This window comes from Leptinotarsa decemlineata, unplaced genomic scaffold (assembly GCF_025532065.1).
Source record: "Leptinotarsa decemlineata unplaced genomic scaffold, Ldec_3_MD MMD2_tig00001719_RagTag_RagTag, whole genome shotgun sequence".
In the NCBI taxonomy this organism is placed as follows: Eukaryota; Metazoa; Arthropoda; class Insecta; order Coleoptera; family Chrysomelidae; genus Leptinotarsa; species Leptinotarsa decemlineata.
In genome coordinates, this window is record NW_027412569.1 from 3,118,870 (window position 1) to 3,138,474 (window position 19,605).

The 19,605-nt window shown below is 38.2% G+C and overlaps 1 protein-coding gene across 1 annotated transcript in view; it reads left to right on the forward strand.

The window, feature by feature from the left end:
- LOC111502382 (ras-related and estrogen-regulated growth inhibitor) overlaps positions 1-19,605 on the forward strand; it is an 82,237-nt gene that overhangs the window by 1,452 nt on the left and 61,180 nt on the right. The gene's annotated exons all lie outside the window — the stretch shown is intronic.

Here is a 19,605-nt window from a genome sequence, read left to right on the forward strand (position 1 = left end):
TTTATTCTGATTTCAGACTCATTGAAAGTCATTAGTTAAATAAAGCCATAGGTTGGGTTAGGTTAGGACCAAAGTAAGTAGGTCTATTCGACCCTCCACCGCAACCTGCAAGGGTTTATTGTGGCTCACACCTATCCACATTCGGCCAAATAAACCCAGCTACTTAACGAAACCGATATGTTTGTATTGTGAGTTGTCTTCCAGGTCAGATGGCAAGAGTAGGGCTCTCCGAACTCTAGAAAACTGATTCGGTCCCTAGTGGGGCAGGCACAAAGTATGTGCTCTGGTGTTCCACCATTTTCCAAACAGAGGCGACACACACTGTCTTCCGACAGTCAAAGTCTCTGCATATGATGATTCAAATGACAGTGGCATGTAAGAAGGCCTGTTAGACATCGTAGTTCTTCCCTACTGTGATCCAACAACTGTTTGGTATCAAGCTTCGAAGAGTGAATAAACGCCTTGAAGTGACCAATCCTGGAAGATTCTGCCAGAAGTCTATATATCTTTTTACCATCCAGGTGTTTGGCAAAGCCTGAAGCGATGCCAGTGACATGTTCTGATCCAATGAAGCTGCTTGTAGCACCCTCTTTTGCAAGGGAGTCAGCAGCCTCATTCTTCTAGGCCAGTAAGGCCAAGAATCCAGAGACAATCTCTTATATTCCTATCGAGGAGAGTTGTTTTTGGCAATTTGCTACCAATTTAGACGTTGCTTGGTAGAGGACAAGATCTTCCAACGCCGCGCCACTGAGAAAATGTTTATTGACTTGTGTATGAGATTGGATTCTTCCAATGTCTACGCACACAATTCAATACCGAAAATATCCGTTTGAAATACAGTCGCATAGGTTCCTAGGCAGGTTGATATCTCTGTCCTGGGTCTGCAACTGAAAACACCTGCACCGGAAACGGAAGGTGTTTTTGATCCATCTGTGAACCAACAACTATCTGCTCTTAATGTTTCGTTCTCACGGAGGATCCAGTGCTCTCTACTCGGAAGAGTACGTTATAAGGCAGTTCGTAGTTGACAGTTGGAAGCATGAAGTCTGAGGTAATTTCCAGAATGCTGTGACTTCCAGTGTCAACCAACAGTCTGTTGCACTCTGCATTAAATTGATTTGTGCAATTGGCAATGTGCACAAATCTATATGCAGTCCATCTAGCCTCTCTCTCTCTCCAGAAAAATGTGGAAAGGGGGTAGATCTAGAAGGATCTCTATGGCCGCTGACGTTGTGGTACTGATAGCACCACTGATGGCTAGACAAGAGTGTCTCTGTAAGCCAGACCGCTTTGCCTGGGCCGTTTTTCAACTCATAAGACTCATAATCGATGTTGAACGCAATCTCAAATCAGTTTAAATTTTTTTTCAATTTTTCAGTTTGTGTTGCAGTTGAAGCGTGTTTTTTCAACTTTTAAAACTATTATTTATTCAACTTAACTTTGTCCAGTATATCTGTTTAATATGTTTAAAAATATGTTTCTCCGGTAACCAGCTGTCGCCCTTCTAATAAAGAAAACTGTCAAGAGTTGAAACTTGTGCGAGCTGAGAAGTAACGAGGTCTTACCTTTTAACGTATGATAGTTTAATGAGTGGAGTCGATAAACATCAAAAATAGGGAAAATTAATTCCTAATCGGAAATTACAATAACGCAAGCAGATGTAATTTGTCTCTGAGGTTCATAATAGTACAATCCAAGAATTCAGGAATTCAGACGGAAGGTCATTATAATATTTTTTAGTATTATATAAAAAGCTCCGTTCGAAAATGGCTGTTTTTAGTTTAGGCATAGTGAGCAGGCACCTATTTCTATTTTTAATTTCTTCAACAAGTTTTTCCTTTGGAGAATTACTTTGTGATTGGCTGTATGGAGGTGAAGTTTCGTGGCTTTTTGTATTTTTGAAATTTCGACTGGTGTGATCGAAGTCACGAATTACTTTGAAAAATCTCAGGCAGGAATCTCAAACCACAGTCCATCCAAATTCCCTTAAGTAGATACGAGATGTTGGATTATTTGGAAAAAGCTCATTAAATCCCACATTTTTTTTATCAAGATGGAGTAGCAGTAAGCCAAAAACTCTCTTTCCGAAAAATTAGTCACTCATAAAAATATTACAATTTCAATTTAAACTCATATTATATTCCAATATAACCTTATTATACGTTTGTGGAGTGAAAATACAAGAAATAACCACAGAGTAAAAAGAAATAAAAAATTGAAATAAGCAAAAAATTCAAAAAAAATTCAGTATCCAGTGATGACTGGAGTGATGACTGAACTATTTCTCCGAGAGGTGACTATTTATAGGTCAATCGACCGCTTTCATCTATACCCTTTTCCCTCTCTGCGCTTCACCAGTTTAGCGGGAGTTGAACTTTTCGCGGGAGTTGACCGTTTATCCGCTTAATTACAGATTTTCATATGTTGCGTATCTCTACGATAGCTTGCTTGAGTACATTGTTGAGAAACATATATGCAGCTTCTTTGAACTTCATCTCAAACCAGTGTTCTCCCCTGTGGATGATCTCAGCTTGAGACCACTTGTTTTTGTGTTGATGAGTCCAAACATGCTCTTCTTTTCCCGATTTGTTGGTTTCCCCGTGCTATGTGTTTTTTCTGTGCTTGGCAATGTGGACTTTCAAAGGCCTCTTAGTTTCACCGATATGGGATTTGCCGCACTTACAGGTATCCGTTAATTACAATTTTTGGAATTGCAGTTTGCCTTTGGTGGCCTTCTACGGATGGTGTTTCCGGATCTGAAGCAGGTTCTGATGTTGTACTTGGACCCAATTCTTCTTTTTCTCTCCGACAATCCTCTGATCTAGCCAAAGTCTTTTACACCATCACTTTGGACTAAACATTTCATTGAAGATCTAATCTGATGATGCCTAGTTCCTTCTCGTATTACAGACCCCGAAAGCACGTTCCGCTATGCTGATGGAAGATTTGTACGCTGTTGATGTGTATATAGATGTTTACTTCAGGAAGTGATAATTCGTGTCCTATTCATAATCCCATGGTTCCATACTATAAAGGTATCGTCAACGTATCTCAACCAGATTTGGGGCTTCTTGTGGGCTTCTTCAAATGCTAGAATTTCAAATCACTTCATATATATGTTGTCTGTAGCTGGTGGAAGTGGCGATCCCATTAGCAGTCTCTCATCTTGTTATATTTTTATTTATTGAGGTATATTCAATGTTGAAGTATAAAACCAATAACTTACATTTCCAATATCAGATTTCATTCATATGTATGATTTCATTAGACTTTAGATTGTAAACTCCTCATAAGATTTACAGATTTCATTGAATATTCCCGATGTTGAGTATATTTTATCTGTCAGATTCAATATGATGCGTATTTTATAAAACTATTTCAGCGCATATGAATCATTATTACTATCATTATTATTATTATAGCTACCAAGTTTCTGAATGACACTTTGATAAATGTTAAACGACAGCCTGTTTTTATCAATGAAACTATCAAAAATTAGTATTTCCTAAACGATTAATAAAACATTTCCACCAAACATGCAACACATCGTAACCAATGAAATCAAAAGTATTTATATTGATGGCAAGGTGATCAACTTTCAATATTTCTTATATCATTTGTCAAGCGCCGTGCCAAATGTATTTTCTCAGAGTGCAAGAAAAGCAGTGGTCTTCTTTTCTTGATTATCTGTCAAAACAATTTGTCAGAAATTATTACGCAAATTACATTCAAATCGTTTAACCTGTTTGGATCGGACGGATGTATGAAAATTAATATGCCGTCAACATTTTATGTCGTGATAAAAAATTAATATGCATGTTTGCGGAAGACCTGTGACGAAACTTTTGCTCATGCAAAGGAAAACGGAATGACAAATTTGTTGAATAATACTTTCTTTTGTTGCCACGGTTGCATATAAATTGCTTAGATATAATTTTGGAGAGATTGATATAGTGCGTAATAAGAGCTCGATGGGAAATGAAACCCTGAAAAAATCCTCAATGTTAAATTCCAGAAAAAAACTTTTTGGAATTTCGAAATTCAACTGTTATTTTTGTTCAAGATATGACGCATTAATATCAGAAAATCGGTAAAATATTCCATCGAATTCCAAATATCTCATCAGTACGTAATAATGAAGATTAAACCAATCCAATCTAATGCATATAAAAAATCACAGCTTGAATTTCAGAGATTTTCCAAGAAATTCATTGAAGACAACCGTAGAAAATTTAAATGAGTTCGATTTTATTTCACATAGGATATGCCACGATAATCATAAAATGTTTTCCATAACTTAAATGAAGACATTAATGGAAATTTGCTGTTAATGGGTTGAGAACGTACATATTTATGGAGTTTTCAGTTGTGCGTTTCTTTTTTCATCGTTATCAACAATTTTCAATAAATAATGAAGTATAAAAATGAAGAGTTAGAAAGCAAAAATTTTCTTCTCCTTTCTTTCTCTGAATATAAATTATACTTTTTGGAAATTCACCTCATTTAAAAATTGAAGTGAGATCAGGAGAACTGAGAATTTTGTGGAAGCTCTATTTCACTTCAACTCTGCTAGCAATGATTCAACGATAAACAAAGTAGGCGTTCAAACTCACGCCGGCATCATAACTTCAATGATGAGTCTATCAAATATGTTTACTCAACCACCAAATAGCTCATTCGACCATGAAACTCTGAATTGGAAATAGTTCGGGGCGCCTGCAGTCATGAAACGAATAAAAGAGACTTCCCAATGAAAAAAATTGGGAAGTTTATTGTTTCGACCAAACTGTAAAATTTGTTTATTTAATTTTCTCTGTATTGTCTTGAAATCGAAAAACTCACTATAAATATTTAACAGAGTATAAAATATTTTGAAGCCGTTAAAGTCAGAATCTAGACTTGGAATTCGGAATAGATGAAGTTTTGTTTCTGTTTTGTATTTCAGTAGAACGAAGACGATATTAATATCATCATGTTTCAATCAGCGGGTGAATTAGAAATAAAATACGTACCTGATTTGAACATCCAACCCAGATTGCCATAGAACAAAAAAGCTAACTTTTATGGGGCTGTATTTTTTTTTGGAGGGAAGAAACCACCCTTGGAACAGGAAGTACTGTTGCACCGCTCTTTTCGACGGCCTCCAAATCTATCATTTCAAAACCCCAAATTTCCGGGAATATATATTTTAGTGCCATAGGCGTACTGCGTTCAAATTAATACAATATTTATTCTTGAAAAATATCATTCATAACAAACAAACTAACAAATCTACTATGAAAAATGTTAAAATATCTCCAGTAGTAATCAAGACATTCTCCAACAAATAGGTATTTAGTTGAAGGGAATTGAAAAACAAAATTTTTTGAAGGCGATATGAATAGATATTCCTTTGGAATATACTGTCAACAGACACATCGCATCCACCAATAAGACCGACTTGGCTTTTTAGCGGGGTTATTTGTGATATTCCTCAGTTTACTCCGAGAGCGCGTTGAATGAACAGCTATACAACATGGGGGCTAGTTGTTCGGGAATCGTGCCAGCGTCCGAAATTGTCACCATTAAATATAAATGAAAAAAACAGTTGTTATGAATGTATATAATTCTTTAAGAATACAATATCCGCTCGAAATAAAAAGTAAGGAGAAAGTAGTGCAAAAATGGGCGAGTATGACCGATGTCAATAGATCGACAATTTTTGGAATTCCCAAGGAACTCAAGAAAAACAACAACTTTTCCGAGCCGAAAGTATCCACTGGTAGAAAGTGGTTTTCGATGAAGAAGTCAAGAGTTCTATCAGGAGAACAGTATACTATTTTCACATAAAAACAAAATACCTATATTGAATAAAGTTTTGTCAGTCATTCGTGAAGACAGATTTTTTCCTGATATAAGAAGAACTGGATTATGGAAGATATTACATGAACTGAATTTCACTTTTTGAAAGCAAGATAGAAAGAGCATGTTAATAGAAAAATCAGAGAATGGAGAAGAAACTATTTAAGAAAAATAAAGAAAGCCAGAGCACTAAGTGAATCTAATTTTTATTTGGATGAAACATGAGTCAATGAGGGTCATACCGTCTCGAAGGTTTGGCAAGATCAGAACATCAAAAGTGGAAGACAAGCCTTTATGGAAGATTGGTCCACTAGTTTGAATATTCCAGTTGGAAAAGGGTCGTCGCCTTATCATCACTCACATAGGCTGCAGTGAAGAATTCGTGAAAGATGGATTGATGGTGTTTGAATCGAAGAAAAATGGGTATTATCATTTAGAAATGGATGCCACAGTATTCAAAGAATGGTTTAAAAACATACTTGTTAAACTTCCGCAGGAATCTGTAATAGTAATGGATAACGCAAGTTATCACAGTAGACGAGTCGAGAAGCTGCCGACGTCGTGTTGGAAGAAAACAGATATAACTGAGTGGTTACAAATGAAAGCTATTCCTTTTGACTCGACCATGTTGGAAGCGGAGCTCCTCAACTTGGCTAAACGTCATAAGTCAAAATTCGTCAGGTATCTCACCGATGAGATGGCGAAGACTAAAGGTTGCCGCCTCACCACTGTGAATTGAATCCAATAGAGTTGGTTTGGGTTAAAGGATTCATCGCAAGGAATAATAAGACCTTCAAGCTGTGTGAAGTAAAGAAATAACTATACAGTGCTCTGGAAACAGTCGACCAAAAAGCTTGGGAAAAATGTATCCACAAAACAATCAGAATCGAAGCAGAGATGTGGGATCTGGATGATCGTATAGACTCATTATCAGAAAAAATTATTCCAGTTGTCATCAATCCTAATAAAACTGATTCATCCAGTGAAGAATCACTCAACAAATCGCTGTAGACTTTTTCAGATTAAAATTATCGCAATGTCTTATTCGAAGTAAGTATTCCCATTAAATCAATAAAATTGTTTCTGAATCAACTACAAAATCCAATGCGGAATATGAATCTTCATATTTGAACAAAATTAGTTTTCATCATATCATATCATCAGGAAAAATATCGAGCGGTTATTTTGGCGATATTTTCGCTTTCTTTGTCGGTATTTTCGCATTCTTTGTCGCATATTTCTAGTTTAATGGCTCGTTGGCAGCGTCCTCAAGGACGCCTAGAGGGTAGACATATCTAAATGATTTTGTGGGTAAATTGCAGTGCTATTTGCTTGAGACGACTATGTTGCGTTTTTTGATGAAGCGACATGTTCGCATTCTTGAAATTATTTCACTCTCAGACAATAGTGAACGAACTATAGTGTCTGAGCAAATTTTCCAGATTTTAACGTGAATATTCCACTGAATAATTCGCAGAATTATCAGCATAATCGAATCTATGATGCACTCACACAGCGATATGGTTTATGCATGAATTTCCCAATAGTTTGCAAGTAAAAATGTAAATTGCTAATAAAGATCCAGTACGATAGCCATCTAGATCACCTAACTCCTCTAGATTCTTCCATTCGATCTCATATTGCAAATAACGTTCTGAATGACTGAAAATATCTTTGAAGTTCACTCACAAAAAAATTCGGGGAAAAAGTTGAATCAAGGAAAAACACTGCTTCGACTTCCCAAGTTGTTCATTGTTGATATATTTGGCAATGCCTGTTTCAAAGCGTAAACAGGAGATATTTTTCAAATATTGAAATGAAGTATTCGTGGAAAGCTGCTAATTATGACCTTGTAATCTGAAATGCAATCAAGTTCACGATATTGTAAATAAACATACCAAACATAATTCACCGATTATTCAAACAGTGTAGTTGAGTGATGACTTTCACACAGAATCGGAAGACATAAAAACGTTCCTCGTCCCATTACAACTTCCTGAATTTAACAACCAGCTCTATAGCAAAAACATAAACAGAATTGGGAAAAATAAATAGCCTTGGATTTTCAAAATCAGCTCTGGAAATAGTAAAACTATCATGGACACCATGATACGTATAGATTGATACTATCTACTATGAACAATAAATAAGTGATAATAGTCAGATATTAGATACTGGCGTAAGGCCCTATCTCAGATACGTGATTCCATATTCAAAAAAAAGAAGTTCATTAGGCGTGTTCATACACCTCAGTATAATTTTTTTTATTCAAGGAAAAAGTGCAAAGCCCACCAGCAAAATTTCCCAACTTTCGAGAAAATGAAAGCCGAAGGATCAGTTACCTATAAGGTTCGTTCCAACCAGCGTCAGAAACAGTTTCTGACAGTCAGGATTCTGCGCATTAATGTGATTGCGTTCCATCGTGAGTTTCCAACCATTAGTAAACTATCAGTTTTCTGTTCCATCCAAGATTCAAATGTCAGGAGGACATTCTTTCAGTTTGTGTCTGAAAGTTACTTCTTTGCATGATCTACACATCCATGTGTAGATCCTTTCTTTGGAAGATTCCCTCATCCCCTTTTTTGTATTAAGATGGAGTAGTAGAAAGCCAAAAACTTTCTTTCCCAAATTATTTTTAAAGGTTATGTTGAAATTCCATGCCAAACTTCAGTTGAACTATCAGCTGTTCCAATCAGAAATTTCAAATTAATCAGAAACCAATATTTACCAGACATGCGCGTTGACAACGATTTACAAACAGTTGGAAATCTGTTTGTGACTCAAGGTTGGAACGAACCTATAATATATCAATTTTCTTACTTAGCTATCCAAAGATTGCCTGAATGCTGATGCCCGTTAGGGTATGCACAAATAAAATAAAATAAATTTTGGTTATTATAAAAATTATAAAGGGAATTATTCATCATTTATTCATCATACGAACGACAACTCTCAGAAGTTGAGAAACTTGTGCGAGCTAAGGACTAACGAGGTCTTACCTTTCAACGTGTGATCCCTAACACGGTTGCAGAATCATTCCAGCTTCAACCAGATAAATTATCTCGAGAAAAATATCAGGTCGAGGCGAGAATCGAACCCACGGTCTTCCAATCGTGAGTCAGGCGCACTACCATCGCGGCCAATTCCACAACATAATAGGTTTAGATTATTGGTCAATTTCTTGCTGAACACCTCACAAAACTGAAGTCGACGATCAGGATTATCTTCGATCAATTCCTGAACCAGCCTTATTTTGAAAGGATGGAATTTGTAGGCTTTCAAAATCCGAAAAACACTAGTAGTTGATACCCCAGACGCCCCAGCTACTTGTCTGATAGATTGTCGACTAATCATCTGTACATGTCCTTAAACTGCAACTACAACTCCATGTTTTCGGTTATGAACGTATTGATGGCTCACGTTGTGGTCTGGATGATTCGTATTATCAATTCTTGCAGCAGCTTTAGCACATTCATTATTTCGATGAAAGGTTGCAAAATCCTATTCTCTCTTCAGTAGAATAAACCATGTTGGAACACAATGAACAAGGATGACTGAATAATAAATCGTGAAAAAGTGACAGTGGCCAACTATATACTTTTTGTTCTGCGACAACTAGATTCAACAAAATCTACCAGTACAGAAAAAACTAACAGTGTCGTTTATTTGAAAACGTTTACCACTAATTAAATAAATTCTACAAATCTAAAAGACCGGCGACAGATAATTGTTCGGAAATGCCGATTTCGGACATCTTCAATAATGAAAGAAACGCTTTCAGAAGTAGACTGTGATATTGTATGGAACTAGATGGAAGTCATTTTGAACACTTCATCCATTGATTGTGCTTCCATCGATATTACTTTTGTTGATTTCCTCAACAAATTGAGCGACAGTGAATTTTTTGTTTTTTTTTAAATAAAACGTTCAACATTTGATTTCTCAATAACGAATGATCCATTTTCGGAAAAAATATAGAAGTAATATAGGGACGAAAGACCTTTCGCGTGATATTTCACTGGACCCCCATGCCATTGACAAAATAGCGCGGGGTTTTCGCTGACCCGAGAGGGGTGAAGTTTCGGGTATTATTTCTATATCACAGTTAGTCTCTCTAGAAATAAAGATTGACGTGTTCTGACTTTCAGGGGGGGGGGATTTAAGTTTTTGTTGGAACGCCCTGAATGTTACATATTTTGGGCACTCAAATTGAAAGTGTTTCACAGTCACTGAAATTAGTAATCTTCAGACATTTGTCGCACGTTTTTATTCCTCTTTTTTTCAATAAGTGTCCGTTAGTGTAGCGGTTTTGGCCAGTGCAAAGACGTATGAGAAAAACTTGGTGGGATCTGGTTTGGGGTGCAATTTTCCACGGTTTCATACTGGATTTTACTTCTTTACTTTGGAATATATGTTTTGGTCCCGTAGTGCATGATGTTTTTAGTTTCTCTAGATATTGCATATATTGCTATCTTGATGTTTATTAGAATTCGATTATTCGAATACCTTTTTTGAATACCTAGAATAGCGCTCAATGAATTCGTGAAGAATGAAGAATTCCGTATGTCATGTTCTAGTGTATGCTTGATAGTTTGAAGAATAGCGAAGAGTTCACCATTGTAAATGATTCAAACTCGAATCTGTGTAATCAGCTTCATCCTACCTCAATATCTTCATCGTTGAACAACTTTGAGTACACTGTCAAGACGTTTCTTCTTCGAAATTGTTTTTACATCATTGAGGAAGGAATTGACAGAAACAGCTGGATTTCGCTCCATGTCCTGTGTTTTTGATCTTCACAAGGATTATTTCCACAACGTTTCGGCAGTGTCTCATTTTGTCATCTTTTGGTGATGTCTGAATCTTAGAACTAGACTGATTCATTTCTTGATTTATAGGGGTGAATGCTACTATCTACCTGAATTGATCACCTCCATGTTGTTGGTAATCTCTGCTCATCATCTCTATCGTTCATATCACTAGGTCGATTTTCAAAAGTAGGTTTCTTTCCAGTATTTTTGTGTTCTCAAAATTGATGTTGTGTCCTGTCGCCAATACGTGTTGAAAGAGAGACGTGGTGACTTCCCTCCACGAATGTCCCATGTAAATTCCGTCACAGTTTTTGACATGGTACTACGTAAACTCCTTGGAATACCAGTGGTATCTGATCTGTTTTGATTACGGAGCATGGACTTTATTGTACGTTCTGGTACAAATAATGTTGCTATGTTGTGTTGGCAAAAAATTCTGCTGATTTTATCTATGGTTCCTTCAATATGGTAGTATTGTTGTTATGACTCGGGTTTTCTGCTGTTTCTGTGTGATCTTAAGAGCCGCTTCCATAATTTTTTCTGAGTATTCATTCATTCGTGAAGTGGTTCTTTGTCTGCCAGCCTACTTGAACGTGTCATTATTGTTTTTGCCACCCAGTGAATTTATAAATTTGTGTTCAGGTATCTATTGGTGTGTGTTGCTTTCCAATATCTAATGTGGCGTAGTGTACCGTTTGCCTTTTTTATGATCAACATATCGAGAAATGTGAGCTGGTTACCTTCTTCAACTTCTTTAGTGAATTTGATCCGTGGATGGATTCCATTCGAGCGATTGAAAAATCTTGAAAGTTCTTGGTGTCCATGTGACCAAATCACCTACTAGTGTGAACAAGAGGGATGGCGTGCAAAGGTTACTAGCAACATGAAGAGCCATCTTATCACTCCACGAAATCAAAAAGTCAGAGCAACCCTGAAAGCAACCCCAGAGCCTGAAGGCAGGCGGGAAAGCGCAGGTAATTGGGCTACCCAGGTAAATGTTAGCATCCACCCCTATAAATTAACAGAGTTCGAGTGAATCAGCCTCCAAAAGGACACGCGGCCCAGCAGCGAGCACAGAATCCGATTCGTAAGACAGATTCGGAAGAGTGGAGGAAAAGCCAAACCGCCGCACTAGACGCTAAGCACAAGAAAAAGCCGAGAAAGCGGGAAATCCCAAAAAAGATTAACAAGAGGACATGGAAACTGAGACAGCATCCATTGAAAATGGTGTCAACACAAAACAATGACAGGACCCCTGAAGAAGTGGTACCAATCCCATCAAACGAAAGCGAGATACCAACAGCACCAGTCTGGCCAACCAAAAGCAATGAAAGAACAAATGCAGAAGAAATGTTATCTGATTGATTCGGCCGATACTTGATGAAGATCCATAGTAATTTCAAAACTACACCTCATGATTTGATCTACTTAAACTTTATTTGAAAAATATATCGCAACATGTTTTGCTAGCACAGTAGCTTTGTCAAGTGATTTGAATACTTCAAGTTATTTTTTACACTAATTTTTATAATTAGTGGTAACCATAATTGAGACTACTCGATAAAGTTTGTGAAGATCAAATTGTGAGCGGAACTTTCAAGAAAAAGTTATAAGTAGTACATAGTTGAATGCAGGATTCAGAGAAGCATCATATTTTGTTAAAAAAATCCAAGTTCGCAATAAAAAATTATGAAGGTAGACCTAATTGAAAGAAACGTAGTATAAAGAGAATATGAGTGCATATTAAAAGCCTTCATGAAGTTCAATCAAAAACATCCATGTTCAATCACCGATTTCATTTTCGTTTATCTCTCGACCGGTTTGCGATAGTGTGGATTTCATAACATGATTTTTTTCGAATTTTTAAGAGTGAACCAACTCGTTAAGAAAAATAAAATGATGAAAAATTGTGGTGAATGAATGCGATTATGTTCAAAGTAGAGGTGTATAGTGTTTTCTATTTCGAAAATTTCATATGAAATGACGTTATTATATCCATTGTTCTAAACCTAATCTAGTCTTCGATTTATTTTTACTGGATTCTGACTGTCAACAACATCAGGATTGTTCTGAAGGATATTGAACGGAATGCTTGGAAAGTGAAAATCAAACACTTGGAATGTGAAGTATTCCAGAGGAGTTGAACGATGCCTGTCGTTGAACGATTGCCTCATTTATTTCGAATCTTAACAAATCCCTGTTGACTCATGAACCCGAACTGCCAATAATAACATTCCAAACTCCGAAATGAGGATAAACACTAGTAACATATCAATTAATGGCAGACCGAGAGTTTCTTTCGAGAGGAGCACTTTGATTTAAATTTAACTGTCTGTACAGGACCTACTAACATACTTTTTAGATAGATATAATGGCATCGAGAAATACCCGCCAAAGTGCAGCCCAAATATAAAAATAGGCTTTCTTTGTTCGCTGTTTGAAAAATGACTACTTGCTTTCCCGACTCCAACGGAACCCGTTTATTTTTCCATTAACGTAAAGAGTTGTGAGATTGAGAAATTTGTTGGCATGAGAAACATGAAAAACGTTTCGCAATGTTTTGTTCCCTTCGAAAAAATAAATGTGATGGTTCTGGGTCAAGTATATTTTGCAAATAGGCTCACCGTGACCTTGCACATATTATCTAAAATGAGATCAAGAGAAGGATGATTGAAACAGCCTGAACTCTAATGAATTTGATGGTAGTACCACTCTATCACAAATCTATATCTTATCTAAACAAAGTTATTTTTACATGAAAGTTTAATTAGTTTGTGATGCTGCAGAATGATGACGTACGATTGTATGCTCCTAAATAGGTAGAATCACATAAACACTCCAAAATTCACGGCCTACTTGTTGACAGGGATGGTACAATCTCGGAATGGACAATTCGGGATGTGAACTTCTATGAAGATGCATCTATAGAGATGCATTTATAGAGCTCCTCCCGAGTTCATTCTACTACTCCAAACGATTGAAGTAAAATCGAAATGGCAAGCATATTTGTGGCAGTTAACTTCTCCTCTAAGGCTGAGGGCACGGAAATGGCGACGGCCAAGCGATGGCGAGGAGACGTGATGGTGAAACGGTGGCGGTGCATACAACAACATCTACAGTATAGGTGACGCGCAAGACACGAGCGGAGGTGGGACGGAGCGATCAGCAATGTAAGGGCCGGAAGTTAACGACAGCGGCGCGGAAGCGACGTGAACAAGTGTGATTAGGTCACTCGCCAATAGAGTAATATTGTGTGGAAGAATATTATAATATCAATACCAAATGGAAAGTGATGATGAAGAATTCATCTTGTGTATTTTGTTAACATCTGCTCAGTACCTGGTGGTGAAAATGTTTAACTTGGCTCATACTGAAGGGTGGAAAATTCGCCAAAATCATTTCTTCATTTATTGTATGAACACCATCTCTAGGTGAAAATAACTACGTTCTCATTATTAGACTTGTCTTCAATAGTTATCTTCGTAAACTTGCGTTACGATGACGTGACATGTTGCTCATAACTCTACCTCAGCTCGACTGATCGACCGAAGTTTCGTGCCCACGGAAGATACGTCTCCTCGACGTGCCGTCCCGCCGTTGCCATCGCTTGGCCGTTGCGATTTTCGTGCTCTCAGCCTAAGACAGTTACGATGATCAAAACTGTCATAGTTTGTGCTGATACTAGCCGCGAGGAGAGTTCTTCACTGCTGTTATCTATCATGAGTGACGTTATTCCACGACGAGTTAAGTATACTCTCCGGTATCCATATGGTGCAGGATGCTTCCATCTACGAGCTGCACATTCTTTTCGCGATTACTGCATCATCTCCTTTTGAGAAGGACCGTTGCACATTTGTCTCGAGTGTCGTACCAATAGAATGCGTGTATTTCTCCATCACCCTCAAGAACTGATGGGGATATTTTTCTTCAAACTAATGAAGTATAAGAAGATCAACTGAATGAAAGAATTGGGTAACATAATGGCTGCAGTTACCAGGGATTCCACAGTTATACCGTAGAGTATTCCTGAGCGCAACGAATAACGACAATAGTGAGATGCAGAAAAAAAGGGACTGGGGGATTCTCCTGAAATACATCCCTTCCGGTGATGTGAGCCAGCCTGTTAGTACTCTATCCTTACCACCTGATCAGATGATATGGTGAACCGAGTGTGAAAAAAGTTGTATCAGTTGGTCAAGGCATCTCAGGAATTGTAAGGCATCTGAGCAAATGCAAGATGAGATCCTAAAATTTTGTATAAAATGTCTTGCGGTAATCGATCGAGCCCATAAAGTGGTTCTACGTATCACATCTATTGCTGAGCAGGTCTTCTGTATACCCAGTGACTCTTCTCTATGATCCTCTCTACTCATATATCCGTTCGAATATTTGGTCAACTGCGGTGAGAATTCATGAAGATAAGATGTTCGTGAATAACTCATAACAACATCTCATTATTATTATCAATGTTATTATCGAAATGTATTATTGTTCTTGAATCATGGGTTGTCTTCCTTGAAAGATAAGTATTAAACCGGCCTGATAATGCCATCTGAAATGAAAATCCATGTGCAGTATGTGAGGAAATGAGCGTCTAGTTATTGTCACTATCAAAATCTATACTTTTATTTTTAGGCTACAATCAATCGACAAGTTCAAATACACAAATATTTTTCGTACTTCATTCTTAACCCACGCGCGACAGCTGAAGTTTTTCACGTTTCGTTGTTTCGATTATCTTACAATACCTGCCACACATTTTATCAACACGCACTGAAAATAAACAGTACAGAGATGCTCCGTGCCAAATCATTATCCATTTTTTCGAGATAGAAACCACATAACTTTCTAAATCTAGAGACACATGACATTGTGACCTGGCAATCCTAGAATATCCAAACAATTTATCGCATGTTTGATGTTTACTATTTTAGATAAACTTTATGTGGTTTTACTTTTACGAGGACATGATTCCGACAAAATGGGAACTCAGAGAGATATATTCTCTTCCTGAATGATTCGTTTTGAAATTATGTAACCATTGAACTCATGTCCCTCTGCCACGAATAGTTTGCATATTGTGAATGGGTCTTCTCATTCAAGAAACGATTTCTATATTATTTTATTCGTTTGAAAAAAGTTTCAAGACTTTCCAAACGTACAAGAAGTTTTATCTGTTCTATCTTCTCGTAAACAAAACTGGGCATTACATTAGATGAAAGACTCAACTGGTCTGCACATATTTCTCAACTGAAGAGAAAACTCTCGGGTTCTCTATTTGTTCTCCGCCAATTGAAGTACATCACTAGTGCAAATATATTGAAAACCTTATATTTTTCACTGTTTCGATCTCATATTAGTTATGGTGTACAACTTTGGGGAAATTTATGTCATTCCATTCAAATATTTAGGATGCCAAAAAAGGCTTTGAGAGTGCTGGCTAATATTGGATACAAGGATCACTGTTAAAAATATTTCAAAAAACTCAGAATTATGCCATTGCCAACTTCATTTCTCTATTGAGTTCTGATTGAAATCCATAAAAAACCATCCTTGACGAAACAATGTCATATCCATGAACATGACACACGAAACGCTCACTACATTAGGATAAATTGATTTCGTCTTCACTTATCGCAAAAAAATCCCTAGATTACGCTCTGTACAATTTTGCCCCAAGATTTCAAAGAATTTAGTCTGAATACTTACAAGAGAAAATTGAAAAATTATTTGTTGAGGCATTGCTTCTATTCTATCGATGACTTCAGAACACATTTTTGTGGTAACACACAAGTCACTACTTTTTTTTTATTTTCAAAATTTTTACATATATGATTGTTGTTATTTGCTTGTAAATTTCAACTAGTAAATTTTAAAAGTAAAGCCAAACATGACTTGCTACAAACATATTTCATTATGTAACGCAGTCAAATAAATATTATTATTATTTTTTTTTCACCGTAGTGTGCGCTGGTCAGGCCCTGTCCCCCGAAGCCCCAATACATTCGGGAGCACGCGCCACCATTATCAACCAATGACCACTCCCACACCGTGGGTAAGTGATCATTGGGTCCGAAAATAATGTGCCCTGAGCAAGCGCAGTGAACCAAGAATGACAGCCTTCTGTATCTGTGCGGCTAAGATTTCTGCCTCAGTGTGGCAAGCCGGTATGCTTTCAAATTTTGAGGGTAAAGAGGGCATCATTCCACCAAGGACTCCAATAATCAGAACAACCATCTTGACAGAGTGATCTGGATAGAGTCTGCGGAGTTCGAAGAGACAATCTCGATATTTTATCCGTTTTTCCTCCTCTTTTCTGACGATATTTGTCTCGCCAGGAGCTGAAAATTCCACGACAAATATCGTTTTGCGCTGGTGGTCGAAATGTTTCAATAAATTCGGCACTTCTCGTTCCCCACAGCAGATTCAATATCCACCTGAGCGTAGGGCAACACTGATGTCTCGTCAATACCATAAGAGTGCCGTAGATGGTAATATAGCACTCTTAGAGCCACGTAATGTCGATAGATATAGGCCGAGACCACGTAGGCTGGACATGCTGATAGCAAGTGCATTAGGGTCTCACAGGCCCTGCACCTTGTGTCAAGAACCTCTATACACATCACGCGACTGCGATAGACTATGGTGTTGAAGACACCATCCTGGCAAGCCATGATGAACCCCTCATTTTTCGACTTCAGCCCACTCGACCTGAGAAAAGCGAACATCAGGCTCTTTGATAAGCCAAGGTCTCCAATGTTATTGAAGAAGACCCCATGCATTGGCTTATCCTTATCCGCAGAAGTAAGGTGATTTCTGCGGCTTTTATCTGAGCGTTTTGCTGAACGGGTTCCAACTCGGTGACAGAGTTGTGGTCACCTCTTCCAGTGTCGAAAACTATACCGAGTTCATCAGCTGCTCGGGCAGCTACCCTAAAGAGAAATGCTCCAATTCCTGCTCTCTCATGGTCACGGACCATGCAGAGAAGGGGATCCGAAATCCTGGCGACTTTACAGGATGTATCCAGTGCCATTCTGTCATGTAGACACTCCAAAGTCAAAAGTCCACGGCCTCCCTGTTGCCGGGGGAAGTACAACCGTGGAACGGGATGCAAATTCGTATGGGGATGCATCATTTTTCGGGTCTTTACGTCGAGTTGGTACAGCTCGTCCCGAGTCCGCTTCACTACTCCAACCGATTAGAGTAAGATTGGAACGGCAAAAATATTTGTTGCAGCAACTTAGTTCTTCCCTGACAGTTCCGATGACCAGATCTGTCGAAGTTTGTGCTGATACTTGCCGCGGAGAGAGTCTTTCACTGCTGTTACCTCTTGTGACTGGCGTTGTTCCACTCCGAGGTAAGTATACGTCTCTCCGGCATACAGATGGTGTAGGATGCTTTCATCTACGAACTGCACATCCTCTCCATAGTACCCGCATCGTCCTCTTTTGAGATGGACCATTGCAAATTTGTTTATCCCAAATTTCATACCGATGGCATGCGTGTACTCTTCCACCACCCTCAAGGACTGATGGAGATCCTTCTCCCCAGAGGCATAAAGTTTAAGATCATGCATATAAAACAAATGGTTGACGTTGTGCCTCCGGTTTCCGGGGTGCCAAAGTTAAACCCTCGAGTGTTTCTGAGCGCAATGGATAATGGCAATAGTGAGAGGCAGAAAATGAGGGGACGAGGGAATCACCCTGAAATACACCCCTTCTGAAAGTGACCCACCCTGTTTGGACCAGATGTTATGGTGGAGCGAGTTCGCCAAAGTGGTATCAGTTGTTCAATGCATCTCAATATTTTGTCGGGTACCGCAAGGTATCTGAGCAAATGCAAAATGAGCTCATGCGAAACTGTATCAAATGCCTCACGGTAATCGATCCAGGCCATAGAGAAATTACGCTTATATTATATCGAGTCCTGCGTTACACATCTATCGATGTGTAACGCTTATTATTATCATTATTATTATTATAGTTCCGTGTCACTATTTTCCGGATTCGCAGGCCGTCGATTTTCATAATTCTTTACCATGAAGACTGAACAGGTCAAGCGGATACCATTCCTAGATGTACTCATCGTACGATGTGGCGCTAGACTGATCCACAAAGTGTACCGAAAACCCATGCACATGGATAGGTTTCTGCACGCATAGTCAAACCAACCTCTCAGTCAAAAGAGAGAAGTCATCTCTACTGTCACTGAACGGGTTCGGAGAATATGTGAACCAGAGCAACTAGAGGCCTTGACATCGAATGGATACACTGTATCCGAGATCAACGAAGCTATGAAACTGGGAAGTTTCACGGTTCGAAACGGGGAGGAGGTTGCACGTGCATATCTAATATATACACCTAGGGTCATAGTTGAAATTGAAAAACTCTTGTTAAATACAACATCGAAACGGTTTTCAAATCCACCTAGAAGGTACAACAAAGTCTCAGGTCGACTAAAGACAATAGAGACCTACTATCAATAGCAGGGGTCTATTCGTGCACTTGTGGGAAGGTATGCCTGCATCGGAACCACCAAATGATTCATGGGAACAAGGCTGAAGAAGCATGAAGGACTAGGTCAAACGGACAAGTCGCCTGTGGCGGAGCAGTGAAGGAAACACGAAACTCATTGTCTTCAACCAGGGATACCATAGTGGGCAATGCAATAGAGATCCACAAACACACAGATGATTTCATCGGAAAATGAGGAGCTGTGAATCTTGACCTAATAGGAAATCTCATTTTAAGAAATTTAGGAATAGAAAACAGCATGACGTCAGGTAGGGTTGACAAATGTTATTGACAATTCAACTGATCCAGGACTACTTGAGCCGCGCAATTTGTCAAATCCATGTGCAGGTATTACCACACCAAACTATCTGTGTCAACAAAAAGACGCAGCCATAAAATCCAGTCATCGGAGATAAACTCACAGGCTGAAACTACACAAA